This window comes from Buteo buteo, chromosome 14 (assembly GCF_964188355.1).
Source record: "Buteo buteo chromosome 14, bButBut1.hap1.1, whole genome shotgun sequence".
Taxonomy (NCBI): domain Eukaryota; kingdom Metazoa; phylum Chordata; class Aves; order Accipitriformes; family Accipitridae; genus Buteo; species Buteo buteo.
The window spans coordinates 1,469,646-1,490,115 of record NC_134184.1 but is presented as its reverse complement, the minus strand read 5'-3'; positions in this window follow the sequence as shown (position 1 = coordinate 1,490,115).

The window sequence follows — 20,470 nt, the reverse complement described above, 5'->3', positions numbered from 1 at the left end:
TGCTAAATTTTTCTTTTTTTCCCTTTGTTATCCACAATAACCGATAAAATACATGCTACTAGAGTCAAGGTTCTTCATATGCTCCCTTTTAAATTTTTCCCCTTTCCTTAATTCTTATTAGCTGGTAAAGCCTTTGGCTCAGTCTCTGTAACTCTTCTCAAGTACTGCAATAAATTGGGATATCACAATATACAGAAAGTAATATTCAGAATCTGCCCTCACTTGACCAGTGAATGATTCAAGCTGAGCTCAAATACACATCTAGGAAATAATATTATTTCAAATTCATCTGTTCAAAGACTTTAACAAACAGACAAATAAAACTAATTCTCCCCAGAAATATAGCTGAGAGGTTATATTGCTTTTAGGAATTAAGATTAGGAGATGTAGCCAAGTACTGTTTAACCTTCTTTGCTGTCAATATGATCTGTCCTTTGGATCAACAGTGATTTAATAGGTTACATTGAATATTGTGTTGATTTTTTTTTATTGTTTCTTTATAATAGTCATCATTTACTTACTCTTCCACTTATATTTTCATGTCAGGAGGACTTATAAACAAGACATAGTTGTAGAATTTTACTAAGAAACTACCTTTATCTTTTTTTACATAATTTGAATTATTATTTGGCTCAAACCATTTTTTAAACTTTTTTTCCTTCATTTTCTTATTAAATAACGAAACAATTTATAGCAAATTGTTCCCTTGCCTTTCTTAACTGTAAAACTAAACAAACAGCAAGAACTCTGTGTAATATTTTATCTGATTTTCAAGATAAAAAATTATTTCTCTTAAGTTCTCTTTGCCTTTAAGACTACAGTGAGAAGTGATTGTGCAATAGGAAATTTAGGAAAACCTTGATAATATAACAAACTAAGCTCAATAACTGATACAGATTTTTAAAGTCTATGGAGGAGGATAGAAAAGAGGAAAAGTTATCAGAAATATTTATAACAGTAGCCAATTGTAATGAAAACGATAGGTATGATAGAAATTCTGTCGGTTGGGCTTTAATGATTAGATACAATAGATACATGTAGAGGCCTTAATTAACATAAATATTTACTTCACTATGTCCAAAAGTTTTTAAAATTAGACATAAAGTGATCTTTTCCCACTAAAAAGAAAAGAAAGAAAAAAAAAAGATCAGACACATAAGCATGTATCTACACATTTTCACTTGTCTAAGTGTGTAAAGAACTGAGTGATCATAATAAATAGTAGGTAAGTTAACTTTAGTTACTGAAAGATTCCATAGGAAGTTCTGGCTTCAAGACCTGCTGTAGAAGGACTGTATTCCAGGACTACAATTTCAGCGGCATTAAAACAGGTAATGAGTTAAAGTAAAATAGGAAAAAAATTGAATAAGGGATTTTTCAGTCATTTCTTTTTGCCTTACGAGTGGCATAAATTTTCAGGATGCAATTTCTCTAGTGGAGGAAAAAAAAAAGAATGAAATAAATTCTAGGAATGTAACACAGAGGAAAACTATGGGGTGACAGAATATTAGAACAATCACAGTCCCTGCCTTCCTCTCACCAGACACCCAGCTATTAAACCCCTGACGGTACTGAAAATGTAATTAAGAGACTAAAAGCTATCTAAATAGCAGTTAGCTGTTATATCTAAAAGAAATTTAGAAAAATTCAAAATTCAACTGTATCTCCATGTTTCATTGCTTGTATTTTGCAGCACTTATCCCTCTTCCTCCTTTAGCACTCCTAAATATTAATACAATTTATTTCTTATTGAGAACTTACAGCTATAACCTTTGACGAGAGAAAACCAGACAAGACGTTGCAAAACATATGTGTCAGTAAAATAAAACCAGTATACTATTGATTACTAAAAGTAAAAAAAATATCTTTACTAATGATCTTTTTAGATAGTCAACAAAAAGTTCCAAGTTCTTCTAAAGAGCAAACTTTTCCTTTATTTTTTTTTAAGGACCAGAGGAAAGGAAGGAAGAAGGTATTTATTGTAATAAAATAATGGAACTAATATTAAGAGGAAAAATCAATTATGATGGAAAAATAATAAATTGATATGAAATAAGCAATGAAGTCTTTTGCAGAACTAATGGAAATTGTTTGACATATTGATAGGAGAAGAAGCAGATGAGCCTCACAGAATGAAATGTATTTGGATTCTATTACAGAATTAGATACATTTTATAACAGCATATTTACAAAAGGTATTTTGGTCAAATATTCACTAAATTGTTTCTCAGTCCTGATGTCTTTCAAATGAATTTAATTAATTTTATTCTATCCACACTGTTCACAGAATATGGAAACAATTTGTCCATGTAGGATGATTCACTGATTTGAATCAAGTATTTGTAATTTATCTTTCATAATTCAGCCAGCAGTGATTCAAACTTGCTTGGAACAGAAATTGATTGAAAGATTGTAAACAGGGGCAGAATATACCACAAAAAAAAAAAAAAAAAAAAAAAAAGTTTGAGAGAAAGCCTTCAGTGATATCTTGCTACGATTTGTGCTGAGTCTGATACAGTTCCAGTGAGTGACAGACTGTTTCCACTAAGACCCTCTGAAAGGGGAAATTAAGGCTCCTCCGGGGTATCAGCACCCCTTCACCACCGCTGCAGTGACACAGGGAGTGTGGGGAGCAAACGTACCTACTCGCATAGTTTTTGATCATACCAACTAAACATAAAAATTTCTTCAGCTGTCGATTCTGCCTTTTACGGAAAGGACTAATATGATTTCTTCAAATATCTGAATGTAAGGCCAGCTCTTCAGCTGTCATAAGCCCATTATTCCTTTTGATTTTGGCTCAGCTATGCCCATTTATACTAATGGTCTGTCCCTATCAGAGGCAAAGCTCAAAGTAAAACTCTACCCCATGAATAAGAACGTGTGAGTGTATATATATATTTATACATACATTCTCATATATATGTTTATATACACTAGATACAGATTAGATACAGATTAGATACAAATATAAATGAATAGACATATATATATATGCATTTGAAAGCACCATTCAAAGCAGGTGGAACATTTAAAGATTCATTTGGTAATCCTAATGAGTACTAGAAAAGAAAACAAGCTCCAAAAGCCTTTACTGGTTTTACATTATAGTTTATGTTTAAATTTCAGTGCATGTGATGCTGTGGAATCCTCTGCATGGCAAGCACAGCAGATTGATCAGCTGTGGTGCTGGGACTTCAGAATGAGTGCAGTATCATAAAACTCTGATTAGCAGATGGCTCGGAAGGGTGAAGAACGCGTAAACTGAATATACCATGCACTATCTGGTCAGAAATGTAAAGTACAGTGGTGTGCTAAAATCCCACCTTGATGGTAAGCTTTTATATGAGAAATAAATTAATCAAACAGTCAGAGTTGAGCCATACCTCCACTAGCAAAAGGGACCAAATGGCTAAACATAGGACAAGTGGGCTTGGGCAGTTTAGAAGTAGCCTGCAGTTTGTATAACTCTGCTGTTGGCAAAAATGCATCCAGAGTCCAGGCTTGTGGGCAAGTACATCTGGCCACGATCTGGTACCTGGAATTTTCTGTGCAGGGCTGGTGCCTTCAACTGTTTCAGCAAGAATTGAAGAGAGCTTGCTGTTTAGTGTGATATTATTGTATTGCTGAAGCAGGAAAGATGGTGAGACCATTGCACCACTTCTATATCATCCAGAAAGCAGAAATTTCTGCTTTCAGTGTTTCCCTGGAGTGAAAGTGTTCAAATCTTCATAATCTCTCTCTCAAATGTCCACATGGATACAATGAAGTCTTCTGTTCCTCTGCTGTGTCTAACTTTAGAGGTGCTTTTATTCTGAAGTTTCATTTCAAGTTACATATGAAATTATTCATAAAACATCATTTTTCCCTAAATATGTTTTATTTTTCTGCTTCAGAATGCATTTTGTCTGCATACAAAAGTGTGTGCCATGGTTTTCAACCTATGTCCAATACTGCTTTTATTTCTCATTTTAAACATTCATTGGCCTGCAATGATGTTTTTGAAGAATGAACTCTAGTCTCAATCTTTATATAAAAAGTATAGCTACTATGTGGAAGACGGTTTCTCACAAGTAGTCACCAGTCTGGAGTAAATAGCAGTGGGTTGGGATTTATGTCCCAACAGAAACCTATGACCAACTGGGACTAGTGTATTCAGGCTTGTTTTCGAAGGTCTGGCATTCTGACTGTTCCTATGTCCTGAGCAGGAAACCTGTAACTCATGCTTTTGTACTCCTAAGAGAGTGCCTGGAAGGCAGACACTGCACTGTGTAATCTTTTGGTCTCTAAACCCTTTATGTAATCTAGCATTTACAGTCCTCCTCTGCCTCTCGGTTGTGCCATTGAATTAATCTCGCATTTGACAAGAAAAGACTCTGACTTGTGAGGGGGCTTTTTTTGGAAGTAATCGTTTTTTTGACACCACAGCTCTTTTGGGGTTACCAGGCACATAAGGGGAAATTTTATTTCTATTTACCCTTTCTTGTTTTAGGAAGAATTTTAAGAAAACTCCTCTTTCTCTCTCTGCTCAGTATAAAAATCAATGGCAGAAACAAGAAAAATCTCTACCTACTGTACACCAATTCTTTTGCAGCTTTCATTATTTTAATCCTGTCATTTCAGTATTTTCATGTATAAGGTACTACCTTTTGCCAGCTCAGCTGGCTAGTGGATGTGCTGTCTAACACCCAATAGATGAACAATACTTTCAGGCATTCCTGCAGGATTTCTGGATGTGTTTTCAGGTTAGTAGCAGCAAGCTGCAAAATGTCCAAGTATCCTGGCCTTCTAGCTACTGGGGATGCACCTACTGACTGCAGCGAACGCTGAGCAGATAGTCTGGTGGGTTCTGGCTCTGAATTTACTGTGCTCACGTTGCTTGGAAATACAGCTCTGCTCAGGAAATCTTGGTAATAGGTCTGGAACAGCCACCTTAATTTCAGATGTTGGAAAGTATTTCTCAGGCTGCATTCTCTTCTTTCTCTAGGCTGAACCCCAGGTCTGGCCTAAGTACTGGGCCCTAAAAGCAATCACTGAAAGCTATAGGACACAATGGAGTGCATCGCAGAGACATCCTGCTTCACAGTTAAGTGCAGCACATTAATCCCATAATTAATATGGCTACATGGCTTCTGATACCTAAACTAACTTGAGTAGCTCTATGCTAGTCTCTGTGGTGTGACACAGATGTATCCTGCATATGGTGAGCTGCAGAAACGCAATTTAAGTTTAAAGATTTCTGTTACATTATGAAACCACTGAGAGACAGAAAATACAGAACCAGATTACTGTTGTACTTGTGTTCTTTTCCCCTGAAGTTCTGTCTAGACATATATGAGTACACACATTGCAAGATTTAGAATTACATAGGAAAATATTTAAGAACATAAGTCCAAAATTAAGGTTAGAATTATTAGAAATAAAAGTAGGTGTCAGGAGCTTCCTTATTTCAAAACTAACTTTGGATTCAATTCCCTACCTTCTTTTAGGGAAAATCTGCAAATATTTTCCAAACTAAACTACAATTTTCTTAAGGATTTGTCATAATGTGAACACACTGTCCAGTAACTTGTCCAATTATGTCAAATGTCTGATGAAATTCAGTGAAATTTATATGGGAGCTCAAAAAAAATCCCTCAACCAAACCTGCAGTTTCAGGAGAAAAAAAAAAAAAAAATCTGATGTTCTTAGACACACATTTTGGTAAGATTTCTACCTTAAGATCAAAATACTTATGTACATTAAGTATTTCAGAGAGTATTTATGGAATGCAATTTCCTATTAGAAAAGAAATTCAATTGATGTGATCTCTATTAAATTCCCATATAACATGCTGATTTTACACTACTGTATTATGTTGTCTTTTTTAATTTTTTGCACTATTTCATACTGTGAGTTTTAATGGGTTTTCAGAGCATTCCTCTTCCTTTCTCTGCTAAGCAGATTCTGTATTTACTGAAAGGTTTGCTTATGGGTTTTTCCTTCAGTGTTTCCAGCTGTGTCATAGTTTAGTAAATTATATCAAAGGTCATTAATATTTTTTGTTTGTTTGTTATCTGCTATAAGTCTACAGACATTTAGTTTTAATATTTGTTTTTTGAAAGCCTGTTTTCCCATCTTTATTTCCTGCTGTGTATGTGAGCAATTGAATAATATTTGAAATGAAAGCTGTTGAAATAATAGAGGGGATTTCTTCTACGTTTAAGCTGTCAGTCTGAAAGTATCATCTGTAACTCTGGCAATGTTCTGTGAACTTGAATATTCCCTAAACAATAGTACTAAAATCTTTGACTATCACTAGCATTTCTTTAACTTTCTGTCCATTTATTTTAGAAAAATCATTAAATATGCAGCCTCATTGTCTACAAAATAATCTGATGCCTTGTGTCAGGGGAGTTTGCTGGTGGAAGGAAGGGTTAGAAGGAAAAGGAAGGGAGAAGACATGGAAAAGCCAGAGTAAAATGTTAGTCCTGGTATGGATAATATAACTTTGTGCTAAATTCAAATTTACTGTAGTAAACATTTCTGGGACTTGAAATACCAGAAAACAGTTCTTTTCTGCTTTTGAAGAGGCAACTAACGTAGAGAACCTCTATGATCTTTTTGGCTCTTGCCTACTTTTTAACTGAGGAGAACAGCCAGATGTTCTCTGGTATTTAAAACTTGGAAAATGATGGAGTTGCTTGGATGGTTTCTCAAAGGCCTCCATTGAAAGATTGGTTTAGTTGATTCAGTATTTTCTTTTCACTCAGCAGATTGTTGAAAAAAAAATCTGATCATCAGATAAAATGAAAGCTATTGTCAGATTCTTCTTACTTTTACACCTGGCAAGAGTGAGTTTTTTCACCTTTAACAGATCCACCACAACCATTGCCTAAACATACTCACTTTTACAAAGCCATTTCCTGTCCTCAAAGCACAGTGAAAATTAGAATGTAACCCATGTCCTGAAACTTGGATGCCAATGGAAGTTTTCCTACTAAGTTCACAAAGTCCAGACTTGGTCACTAAGGTAAAAGGGAAAAGAAAAGCTCTTCTATGGCAATAATGTCTGTTTCCTATTGACCTGGACATATTTTGAGCAATAACCTTTGTGATGAGAGGCTTTGTAATCCATTATCAGTACTCTGAATCATTCAATCCACTTTTAAATATTTGATTGTTTGCTTCTCATATAATATTTATGATACCTTCCTATATAACATTATCAGTATTCTAGATGCCAGTAAGCATAAAGTCTTTTTTATTAATCATCTGCCAGTAATGCTTTTAATATTCAGCAAGGAAGTTTAATTCTCTTTTTTACTAAAGTCTTAGGTAATCCCAGTCTACGATCAACACAAAACCAGAGATAACCCAGAATGAAAAGTATTAACACTGCAAATATGCCACAGGAAATACTCTTAAGGATAATTAAGGACACCCTTAGATAGGGAGGGAAGTAGAAAGAAAAAAAAAAACAATTTTTTTTTAAATGTGAATTTTTAAATCGTTTTTCACTGCTATGAAAATGTAATTTTTAATGGAAAACAAATATAAGAGAGAAAAGATGTTCTCTTTCCGCTCTGTTTGTAGTCTGTATTTCTGAAGCAAGCGAATTCCCAAGTGGTGTTCACAACAGCCCACCTACAGATCCGCAGAAGACCTAGATTTAAGAATGCAAGCCACTAAAGCTTCTCATTATATCAACTTACAGCCTGATAAATAAGTCAATCTTTAAATGAAGTCAGAATACAGGGACAAATTTACCCATGGCTTGCAATGCCCAGCCTAAGTGCTCTATTACCCTCATATTTAGGTGGACCACTACCTCTTTCTACTGAAGTTAAAAGAAACTGGCTTTAGCTGGCTTCTCTGAAGACTTCTTAGCTCTGCTCTCAGAATAGGTACTGAATTGGACCACTTTTAGCAGAACATTAATTTTGGGGGTCTCTGTGAGATCATGTATTAACCATTAGAGAGCTCAGCTATTTTAGGACTGTGAATGCTCTGATCTGTCTCAGAGAAACACGAGCTGTTGTAGAGTAGGATATAAAACATCAGTAATGTCAGAATTTTCAGCTTTTCCAGGTTTAGGTGGGTGCCGGGAAAAGATTTCCATGGCGGGGTATTAACGATATATTTCAGTGATGTCCTACACTAAGATAGCAATCCAAAAACTTAGTGCTCTGCTAAATCTGTTCTTTATTGATATCTCTAAGGGACTGAGATGTGTATCAATCATACCTAAACTTGCTTTTCAGATTTTATCTTTGTGAAGTCTAGTAAGCCTGCTTACAAGTTACAAAATTTCTAACTTAAGCCAAACATAAATTCTAGGGGTTTTTTCCTTTTTAAAGACATTCTATAAACTATATGCCAATCCAATATCATTTCCATCAACTGCAAGAAGAAATTAATTTATTCAGTCATCACCTAAACTATTCTTTGTTTTCTTCAAACACAAAAGCCAAATGAGAGGATTCTAACTACTATTAAATTAAACCAAGTAAGCCTAGAGGGAACTAACACTAAAACAAACAACTGAGTTACTGTTTGAGCACAGGAAAGACATTTGAAATACCACTGAGAGAAATTTATTTCAAAGAATTTATTTATGATACACTGCTTAGGTTGGCAACTACCTGCTGTCTAAGGATTACCAGAATAAATAAAGTATTTCAGGATTAAAGTCAGATTGGCTTTATATGTTTCTCAATTCCACTTCCATTGCTGTAAATCTAAACTAAAAACACGGCAACAGCAACAGAAAAGGAAAACAGTATAAGCAGTATTTTGTCACACCACAGCCAAACACTACAACACAAACACCATGCACAAATACAATGTGCATGTACAAATACAAGCACAGTAGGCTCAAAAGAAACTCTATGGAGGGAGGGAACTTCTGGAAAAAAATGGTGGGAAAAGAGTTCTACCCTAGGATGCAGGATAGGTTTATTCACTTATTTTTATAAAAAGTTATGCTTAAGTAGAGCTAATGTATAGATTTTCTTTACAAAATGAACATTCTGGATGTTGTTTAAGGTAAATCCTATTGATTGAAAAATAATGCCCAATGAAGCTATGCAAACAAATTCATACACAGTGCAAAAGGACTTCTACTCTAGTCATTGTTTACTATTCTTGCAATTGTACCTTTTCCCTACACAGTAATATAGCTCTGCAGACAGCATTAGTTCAATCCATTTGAACAGAATTCAAGCACATTTATTATACGATGCACTCTCTTTTAAAAACAACAACAACAACAAAAAAGGTATACCTTAATGGATCTGTGGTATCTAGTACCGTGTATCTTAAATAAAGCTTCTCTTTTTTGCAAGCCTGAAAGTACTTTAATCAACTATTTATTGTGAAGGGAGGGGAAAATAAGAGTACATGGGTTGTTGGTCTACCAGGTTCTGGAGAAAAAGCAATTTCATTTCTGTCTGGGGAAACCAGTAATGGATGTGTTTTCCAGTAGTGTGACTCTTTCAGTCCTAACATAAGCTCCCTTACGCATGCAGGTATATTTCTTTCTGGAAACTGAAATAAGGAAAGCAAAGTTTTTTGTGGGCAAACATGGAGTTAAGTCAGTGTAAAAATGAGACAGTTAGAGATACTACATTGAAATTAATATGTTTCTGCCCCTCTTTAATACATCAAAGAGAAAACCAAACCCAAACCACTTCTTAGAACTGGGAAAAATTACTAGATAAACATCTAGTTCCCATGACTGTTCGCAGTCCGTGTCGCTGGGTCCTGTTGGCTTGGCCTGACCTGTGGACACTTATGTAGAAAGTTCCAATCTAGAGAGCTTTCCTTTTTAAGAACATACTTGGTTCTGTACAGATGTCGGGGAGATTGCTCCAAGTGAAGCAGGTGATACATATAGTTTAACACAGCTTTGTAATATCAAATTATGTCTTAAGTAAAAAAAAAACAGGCAAATGAAATTCAGCTTACTAGGAAAATATATTTCTTTTCTTGATGAGTAACTGTGTCATAATCATACAATAGAACAAAAACAGGCCACTAATAAATAAAATATTATGCTGTGAGTCTTTAACTTCCATTTAAAGCCTCACACTTTAGTGGTGTGCTCGTCTCCCTGTTTAAAAACAAAATGTATTGCACATTGATGAACTATGTAAAAAGATTCTCATAACTCTCTCTTAGGAATATTACTCTGCAATTCATGTCATTTACTGTGCAAATATATCATACAAATGCATATTACGCTCCTATTTTTATACTTCTATCATTATTGTGATAATTTTTGTGCATCAGAATATAATTATGCTCTTATTTAGATGCATGTTTTAAATCTATAGTTGTTACAAAGGTTTAACTCCTTGCCTCAATTTGAATTGCTTAGCCTCTAGTTCATTTGTATTTTTGAAAGAATTTATTTTATAAAGTCTATAGTAAGCTAATATGATATGCATGGAAAATTAATTTGTTCATTCAAGTAGAATTTTCTGCTGGGTTGAGCCCTTTATTTTTCACTGAGTTAACCTTCTATTAAAATAAAACATCTGAAAACCAGCCAGCAATTCTGTAAGGCCAACATCAAATATATGTAGAGAGCTCAGTACCAGAAAACCCCAATCAAAACAAACCAAAAAGCCACAGTTCTGCATTATTTCTGGTTACATGTCTAATTTTTAAACAGTGCAAATCATACTGAATCTACTTTAGGAGAAGTCTGAACATGTTATCACATACTTTAAAGATGACTGATACACGACAGCAGGTGTTACAGGAAAGGAACCTACACAACAGAGACACAGTTAAAACTTTGCTTTTTAATGTATTTAGCAGTATTTGCATCTTTTATTAAAATAAAAACAAACAAAAGGACAAAAATAAGATTAACTTACAAATTAGTAACCCAACAGTAGAAAAGATAGATTTTATATTTTGCTTTTGCTTTTAAACAGATTGCTTCCAGAGGTCCAGATTCCTCTTACCTAATATATGTACATAACCTTAACCTGTTACTTCTGAGTCTAGTCAACACCCTAGGAATTTGTGTTGTCCATGGGGAAAAATAGATGTCTTCAATAAACAGAGATATATATCATCCTCTGGAAGTACTTGCCACCCTATATTTATATTTTAATGAAAAGAGAATAAAATCTTTAGGCATACCATATAGTTATATGGATTAGGAAAATAAATGGATTTTTAGTGAAGTTTCTGGGGTAATCGTTACCTGCCCACCACAATGCATTAAATGCAAATGGTACCCGGGAAGGAGTAAATACTTGCCAATCCCAGTTTATTGCTCATAACATTCATAACCTTGTAAGAACGGTAAAGAGAATGCAGTATCCAATGAAATATCTTTTCAGGAAATGGTCTTCTCTCCCTTTTCCTCCTGGATATTAAGGAAAAAAAAAAAAAATCTTGTCACAGCAACCAGTACCTAGGCCAACAACCAGGTTTTCAGGACTCTGCTGAACTCTTACTGAACTCTTCAATGACTATGGATAAGGAAGAGGGAACAGGTTTCAGCCCTGACTGTAGAGGGGCTGGAAAACATTTTCAGAACTGCATATGAGAACCGAGGACCTTGGTTCTATGAGAAATTACATTTTGGGTACTCGTACACCTTTTTTGGATCTAAATACTGTGGCTTCATTTATTGCATTCCAATGCCCCCCAGACCTAAAATAACTAAAAGAAACTGTGGAGGGTTTTGTTCTTGTTTCTTTTTTGGTTGGGCAAAGGGGTGCCAGGGGTGTAGGAGTGTGTGTACGTTTGTATTTCTTGTTCTAGCAGGATCTGAAATGCCTCGAACATGCCTCTCAGACCTCCTTGCGAAGTGTCCTGGTTCTGCGAACTGATCTTTGCAAAGGCAAGGCCTCCTCTTCTGCAGAGTGGCACTTTCTTAATGGAAGCTCCAAAAAGGCCTCTATGTCGAGCTTGCTCTACGTGAGGATCCAATTTCAGAATCCACGATTAAATTTGCACCCCCTAAAAGGTTCAGAAAGATCAGATGGCACTCCGTATTGTTAATGCATTTCTGAATGACACCATTTTTATGGCTCATCCATCACTTCTGTTTTCAAAGTACTAAGTTCTCTTTTTCTCCTCATATCTTGGTTGCAGCCTGTAGGATTAGATAAGGCTTGAGCTATAAAGTCTTCCTCTGTCTTAACCTGTTTCCAGGCACTATATTAATACAAATAATAAATAATAATAGGGAAAAGCAGCAAAGCTGAGTTAGGCTGAAGACTTTTAAAATTAATCTGTCTGGCTTTGTAATATTGTGAAGGTAAAAAGGCGTACATTGGTGATCACTGGAAAAGAGCTCAGAACTGCTGTAGGATCTCTTTAGGCAAAAGTAGAAGTATGAAATACTATGGTATCACCTGAAATGGATTAGAGATAACAACAAATTACAACAAAGTAAAAAGAATGTGTTCAACCACTTGTTTATTAATGCTGTGCAATTGCAATGCAGAATAATCCCACAACTAGCATGAGGTTAATAAAACAACAACAAAAAATTAAATATCCTTTATTGATTCCAAACTAAATTATGATCACAGTTAATTCAAATAGAAACTCTATATGTCAGAGGAGGGGACTTGTCTTCTAGTTGCTTCTGGAAAATAGTGCTAGACCAAGGTGTAGACATCTTATGAAACTATCTCTGGAGCAAAAGTAAAGTTCGCTTCTTTTCCTTCTGATTTAGAGCCCTTTAAGGAAATCTGGTCAGCATAGGAAATTCCACTGACTTCACTGAAACCTACAAATACTAAAAACAGTTCAAATTAAGTTCAAATGGGTCAATGGAGAAAGGGAAAAGTCGTCAAAAATTAATACCCATTTCAAACAATGTAAAAATATATTACAAATGTCATAAAGACATTAGAACATTAAAATATTTCTAATGAACTGTCCTGATTCTGCAAGATGATCTATTTTCTTAATATTTATGTTCTCCATTGTTTCCTTGATTGTTTTTGTTATGGGCTTAGGAATTTCTGAATGGAGTCTTAGGAAAACTTAAGTGTCTTCAGCTGAAGAATCCACAAGAATTTGAGTCATTTTAGAGAAAATTGAAAAATTTAAGCATAGTTTCCAGTGCAAAGAATTTTGTCCTAAATTCTAATTTAGAGTCTTTAGGTCTCTTTTGGTTCTAGTCCATATACTTATATCTGTTTTCCTATTTTTAATGAGCCGTCTTTAGAAAAATTGTCAATGCAAAGGAATAATAAAAAAAAATCTGATCAGAAGTCACATAGCATAGGAAGATTCATATCCATGAAGTTTACTTCTAAGCTTCTCTTCCTAAGCTAAACTCCTGTTTATGGTTCTTGAACCATGTATTTTGAATTATATACATCTTACCATCCTTCTTGATTACTTTCATTATCAGATAATCATTGCTTCTCAGCACTTAACAATAAAAAGATTAATTTTTGTATTAACTCTGTAATTTACCTTGTTGCAGAAATGAGTGTGCAAACCATCCACTCTCTGCAGATGCTGCAGTGCTGAAAGAAGTGTGTTCTTACTAGAATGGAAATTATTTTTAAAGCATTCCTAGGTGTGCTAAGAGAAATGTGGCATTCAGATTTCAATATGTCTAACAAGGGATTTGAAATGAGTGCTGATATTTCCAAACACCTGCTTGCAGGTGTGAGAGAACACTGGGCAACCTGGAGACATTTAAATAATCTCTGACCTGGCAAAAAAAACCAAAAACCAAAAAACAAAACCCAACCAAGAAACAGACAAAAAAACCAACTAAACAAACAAATAACACCAACCAATAACAAAAAAAAACAAGGCAAAATATGAAAATAGGTTTATCCAGAAGCAAAAGACACAGATGAACACAGACATGCAACATTATTGGCCTGTATACCTTTTTGAAGAAACTTGCAGTACCACGGGCACACAATGCTACAACTGACACCAGCTCTGTGGGGAAAGAAAATATTTGTAGAAGTATGTAAAACAAAAGCCCTGACTTTTCCAATATTTCACAGAATCGCAGAATGGTTGAGGTTAGACATGACCTCTGAAGGTCATCTTGCCCAATCGCCCTGCTCAAGAAGGACCACCCAGTGCCAGTTGCCCAGGACTGTGTCTAGATGGATTTTAGTACCTCTAAAAGGTACTAAAGAGACTCCACAACCTCCCTGGGCAACTTGTTCCAGTGCTCGGTCACTCTCACAGTAAAAAAAGTGTTTCCTGATGTTCAGAGGGAACCTCCTGTGTTTCAATTTGTGCCCATTGCCTCCTGGGCACCACTGAATAGAGCCTGACTTCATCCTTTTTGCACCTCCTTTCTGGTATTTATATACATTAATAAGATCCCCCTGAGCCGTCTCTTCTCCAGGCTGAACAGTCCCAGCTCTCTCAGCCTTTCCTCGTATGTGAAGTGCTCCAGTCCCTTTCTACTGTGAGCCCACAGGTTATAGGTTTTTTTTGTTGAGGAATGAATTATGTATATGCTCCAAATAGTATTTTAAAGTACTTTTGACGACCTAGGTGATTTAGATCTTCAATATAAAGAAAATCCACTCCAGCAAGGATCTTAACAAGAAAATAAATAAATCCTTTATATCACAGGTCTCTTAGTTATGAGTGGCAAATCTGTCACCATCTAAGACAGATTTCTTATTTTTATAGAAGAAATAATCTTTTAAATCTAACTTAATGAGGTCTCATAATTTTAAAAGTGGTAGCACTCAACATACATTTAACAGGTAATTCTGTCTTGTGAGTATGGAACAATGGACAAATGCTAGAACTAATCTGAACTGCAATTCATTCAGATGTGGGCTTCTCTGGAGTAAGTACAGTAGCTCAGATATGTATTTTTGAAGTCCTCCCTCAATAACTAACTGACTGTACACTGATGGTGTTAAATCTCAGTTCCACTGGCAAAATTCCTACTAACCTCAGTAGGGTCATAATTTCATCCATCAGGGTTTTGTTGGGGCTTCTCATTTGCTTTACCTATAGGTATTACTTACCCCTGAAATCAGGCATTTATTATGAATATCTTCAAAACAGGGAATCCTAAATTAGAGGTTAGACTTTTTGAAAACAAGGCTAAAAATAATCTCTGCTTCAGTATATTTAAAAAAAAATCAGATACAATATTGCATTCTACTTTGGAAAAGTTACTATATGAAAGAAATTTTCGTATGATGACTTTTATTATACACTTGGTACAATGGAGTTTTTGCATAGTCATCTGGGTTTATGTCATGAAAAGCAATTAATCTGACCTTTTTCTTCTCTTCCCCTTTAATACTATCTTTTGAGCTCTCACCTTCTTCTGAAATCCTATAATAACAAATTAAAGATACCGATGAAATCTGGTGGTGGAGATTTCTCCCCGACAAATAAGATAAACAACTGTGTAGGAACTGAGCAGAACATTGGGGGAAAAAAGTGATAAAATCAATTTTAACCAATGTCACCCCTACTTCGTAATGTCTAATTATGCACACTGGCTAACGTAACAGCTTTTTGGTACAATATGGCCTTCAAAATGCTGCTTATACATTGATCACAAAGGATACTTACACAAATAATTTTTTCAGATAAATGAATGTGCCTTTCTTATACAGACTCCAAGGTGAACCAAAGAAAATGACATCCATAAAGACTAAGCTGCCCAGATGGTCCATCAACAGTTAATTAAGTGGCAAACACAGAAGTATCTCTGATGCTGCCAACAAAACTGGCTACAGAGTCTGCCATGGCTCACATTTAGATTGCTGGAGGAAAATCTTCTGCAGATTGGCATCCGTCTCTTGTGATGCTCATCTGAAAAGCAGACAGAAGTACATTTCACAAGCTACATCTGAAAATGAAAACATGAGTAAGGCAAGTGCTGTTTGAACATATTGCTAATAATGGGATATGAGTTTGTCATGCTTGTGTTGCCAAGGTAAATCCAGACCAGAACAGTAGTGACCAAAGGGGACCGGTAGCTGTTACCTGCTCTCCATGTGAAACAATCCAGTAGTCTCAAAGTCTCTGACTAGTTCTTGAAGTCAAATGAAAAGAAGCTGGTATTCTTTCCATCAGACTTGCAGTCAGAGTTGAATGAACGTGTGGGCTCTGCTACTGCTGCATTCCTTGGGACAGTCTTTCCAGTGAAAGAGCAGTAGGGTTACAGGTTGAAGTTTTTACCTTTGCAGCCAGCACTGAGAGATGATTCTGCTCCCTGGAGCTGTCATGAACACCAAGCTGTGTCTTCTCTGTTTCTCTGCCCTTGCAATTTCCAATTTTCATTGACTCCTTCTGCCTTCATTGCCCACCCCTACTTTACCCATACTGTCCTGCAAATTCTTACCCTTCCTGATCTAACCTGTATCCAAAGGGGGAAATGATCTGCATTTCTTGAGGGTCCTTCACTGCTAAAAACTCTAGGATAGTGTTCTGATATTTGTTATTAAAAGATGCAAAAGCAAGTTCTTGGAGGGTAGCAGTAAGCTTTGAATATATGTTTCAAATAAAGTTTAACTCTTTGCAATAATTTTTTTCCCTGAAAATAGCCCTGCTTTTCCAAGTCATGTAATTCCATTGCCAATAAGAAAACTGAAAAAATAGATTGCCACACTTCCAAATGTAAATCTACCCAACCTTTGTTAATTTTGTACAATTATCAAATTTGCACTTTGACTCAGATTCATGGATAAAACCACTAAAAATTTTGTAGGCAAGTGAGAAGACATGTGAATTGGTTAATTAGGGATTCCTCCTTTGAAATTTGTTTCACATAAAACAGCAGCAATCATGAATATTTTAAAAGCAAGAACTCTTTAGGCTTCTTTAAATATTAATGTAGCAAAGAGACAACATTAAATATCAGTTAGGAACATATAATCTTTCAAGTATTAAGATTTGAAACTACAAGAAAACCAAACCAAAAACATTGATATGAAATAGCTTGTAATTTCTCATATTTTGCCATTTAATTTCTTGCATATTCAATCAGATCTTAATTATTTTTGTCTAAATCTTTTCCCTAGAAACTGCTTGTTTCTCAAGGATTTGTTCTATTATATAATCTTACAGAAATTAGTTGGAAAGACCAAAAAAAAACACAGAAGGCTGAAGGTCTGAGACCAAATCACCCTTTCAATTAAGTTCTTATGGAGTTGCTGGAGAAAAAGTATAGAACAGGGCATAACTCTTTCAAAACCACAACAGCTTAAATCACTTAATTTTGGTCATTAATTTGAATGAGAGAATGAATTCAAGATTCTAATCTTGCGAAATGGAAAAACATCAATGATCAGTATTCCCAAAAGCTCTTCAAGGCGTGCAAAATCAGTTGGTGTCCCACTGCAACGGAGGTATGCTCAGCAAGAGTTCAAATGGATACAGTTGTTCGAAAAATATGCTTCCACTCTTTCTACTACTGCTGTGTCTGGGGTAACTCATGTAGGCAATGCACATGTTCTCAAGAAAACCACAGTATTGGCTACGATACTAAAAGAAACAAATATGCCCCAGAACAGCATCAAAAAATAATCTCCCATTGAAAGTGCAGTTGAACATGGAGTTTCAACTGTTCCCAAAAGGCAATCTTTTATATATGGCACTTTTTCAACTTCAGCCTGGATGATCCAGGGAAAGCTATTTGCTCTATTTACAATAGAAGAGTGAATACTCACAAACCTGGAGCCCATTTTGGCACATCTGCACTTAGTTTTCATCTGCAAGTACTGCAGCCAATGTATTCTAGTGATTGCAGCCAAAATAAAATAAAAAAAAAAAACTAACAGGGAAGCCACTGATACTATTAGGCACTGTACATCATTCTACATTACATTTTTTTCTTCCTTTTCTTTTAGTTCCCTGTGAAACCAGAAGCAATTTAAAGCCAGTAAAAACTACAGAACTTGCATAGAGACCTATTCTCTGTATTTATTTTCTCCAAAGCCAAACCTCACAGTTATCACAGTTGGGAAAAAAAGGTAGACCCTTTTTCAGATAAAATATGCTTTTGCCTGATAAAACCTAATTCAAGTAGAATATGAATTACCAGAGGAAGGACTGCTAACACAGGGATTGACACAGGCAATATTCAGGCTCAAATAACTAATACAGATCAAAACTTGAACTGTGCAGAATATTATCTTTTTCAGTTCTGACCATACCACATCTCCAAGCACAGATGATTAGTAATCTTTTAAAAATTAAACTAATACTAAATTTAGTTTTATATATAATACTTTATTTTATTTTTATTGCTTTTTTTTCTTTTTTTTTTTTTTAATTTAGAAAACCTTCCAAACAAAACAATGTTAAATAAAACCAGAAAAATAATTTGTTTTGATCACTTAGTTCTTTTACTATAGTCCTCTGTCTGGGAGTGTTGAATTCTCAGCACTATACACCATCCTATGACTTAGCAGGTCATTCAGCAGGTAACTAGAGAGAACCACTAACCCAGCAATGAAAGCATTCATTTGGAGACTGTTTTAAAAAAACCAGCAATGCATTGACCAGACACATGACTACTTGAGAAGCAGTAAGCACCTCTGATTTTTTTCTTTTTTTTTTTCCTTTGATTACCGTTCTAAATGGATGAAATAGTGAGAATTTTTGGTTGTTTGCTTACATTTACGTTTATGCATCTTTAAGTATAATTTTTTTTTTCTAAACAGCCATTTTTCAATGATGCAGAAAAGTTTGGTCCTTATAGATAGTTGATAGTGCTCTTACATAACCATTCAATTCTTAGGAGAGTATGCAACTCTGCAATTAATTTTAGAAATTCCTTGAAATCCTTCAGTGGCAATTAAAAATCTCTGAGGCATATGGGTGAATAACAGATTGACTGCTTTCATATGTTTTGTCTTTTCATTTTTCTGTCATATGCTTAATTTGCACCTCAATATCATCAAGGCGGTAATGGTCAGCACAGAGCAGAATGGGAACCAAGAAACAGCCCTTCACTCAGCGGTGAGAATTTTAAACAGGAAGGGAATCAGGATGTTTGTAATAACACTCCTGTTTATGTAGGAATTCATCATTTCAATGTTGTCTTGTTTGCTAAACTCATATAAGACATGGACCCACCAGTAACCCACGTAGCATGAATTCAGCATTTTTCCTGGAATATCAGAAAATATTGTCATTGAACTGAGAAGGAGTAACTTTTGTAGTTCCTTTCAAAAAAAGCCCAGCACAATGCTGATGAGATATGAGTAATGTGTGCTGCTTGGTGCAGCGATGTACAAAGGCTAATAAACCCTTCGCTGCTGGGCTGCACAACATATGGCAAATGAAGCCATTTCTTTGGCTTGCTGCACTGCAGGGCATTCACAGAGCAATTTGCTTGGCCTGGGCTTGTGCTGCTTGAGAGGGGCAGCGGGGACTTACAGCTGCTCTTCCTTCCCTTCTGCCTGCTTGGCAGAAAGCTTCAAAGGGACCTGTCTGACAAAAACCACATATAGAATAAAAACGTAATACGGAGGAGTTGTAAGAGGGAAGTGGAAGGTAGATGGAAGGGGGGTGAAGTTATTACAGTGGCAAAGGAGCAAGGTAGGAGTCTTAGGAACCTGCTATTAAAAAAAAAATAAAAAATAAAAATAAAAGTTTTAGAAGCTCAGCCACTTGTTTGCATTGCTGCCCCATGTGTCAGCTGATGGGCAGCTGCCAACATGCCGTGACACTACACGGCTCCCACCCCAAGTTCTGCACCCTAATGCTCTCCGTCGGCCAGGAGCGTGCTTGGAAGCTGTGTGAGAAGAGAGCCTTGCCCTCTCCAACTCCTTTACTCACCCCATACATGTCGGCTGGTGTTTACCTCACCTTTTTGATCCAGACAGCTTTGCCAAAGCAAATGCTCTCTGGCTCTTGATATCACTTCGGATATCAGTAAGGCTATGCAGTTCAAACAAGGGGTTTCTAATAAGATTTTTTTTTTCTCCTCATTAAGTTAAATTTATGGTTGAAGAGAAAATTGTGATTGTGTCGGACTGAGGACATGGGGATGTGAGGGGTAAGAATCATTGGCATTCTTACCTTAATCCAGCTTTCATTCCCAAATTGGATTCTGAGATGTGTCCTCCTTTGCTTTTGTAGAGCTAATGTGTTTGTTGTTTGTTTGTTTTTCTCTCAGAGGTTATTTTCTTTTACTTGTGTGCTGCTTAATGGAAATATATCAAATTCTTAGCAGAGGCAGTCAGTGAATAAAACAAAGGTCTAAATGCTAATATGAATAATGAAATTTCCATGGTGGCACACACAGTAAAGAGTAGAAATTGCTAAGGCATAAGGAAATAAATTATATTTCATTAAAATCTCCCTACTGAACAGATACTACATACAAATATATTTTCTAAAATTTATCAGTGTATATTTTCATTCATGAACAAAAAGCTTAAAATTCCAGTTTTATATTCATGTGTATATAAAAAAGTGTATCTGGAAGCACTCTTTATTACACAAAGTCATTTAGTTCCAAAGGAGAATAAGAATATTGTTCATG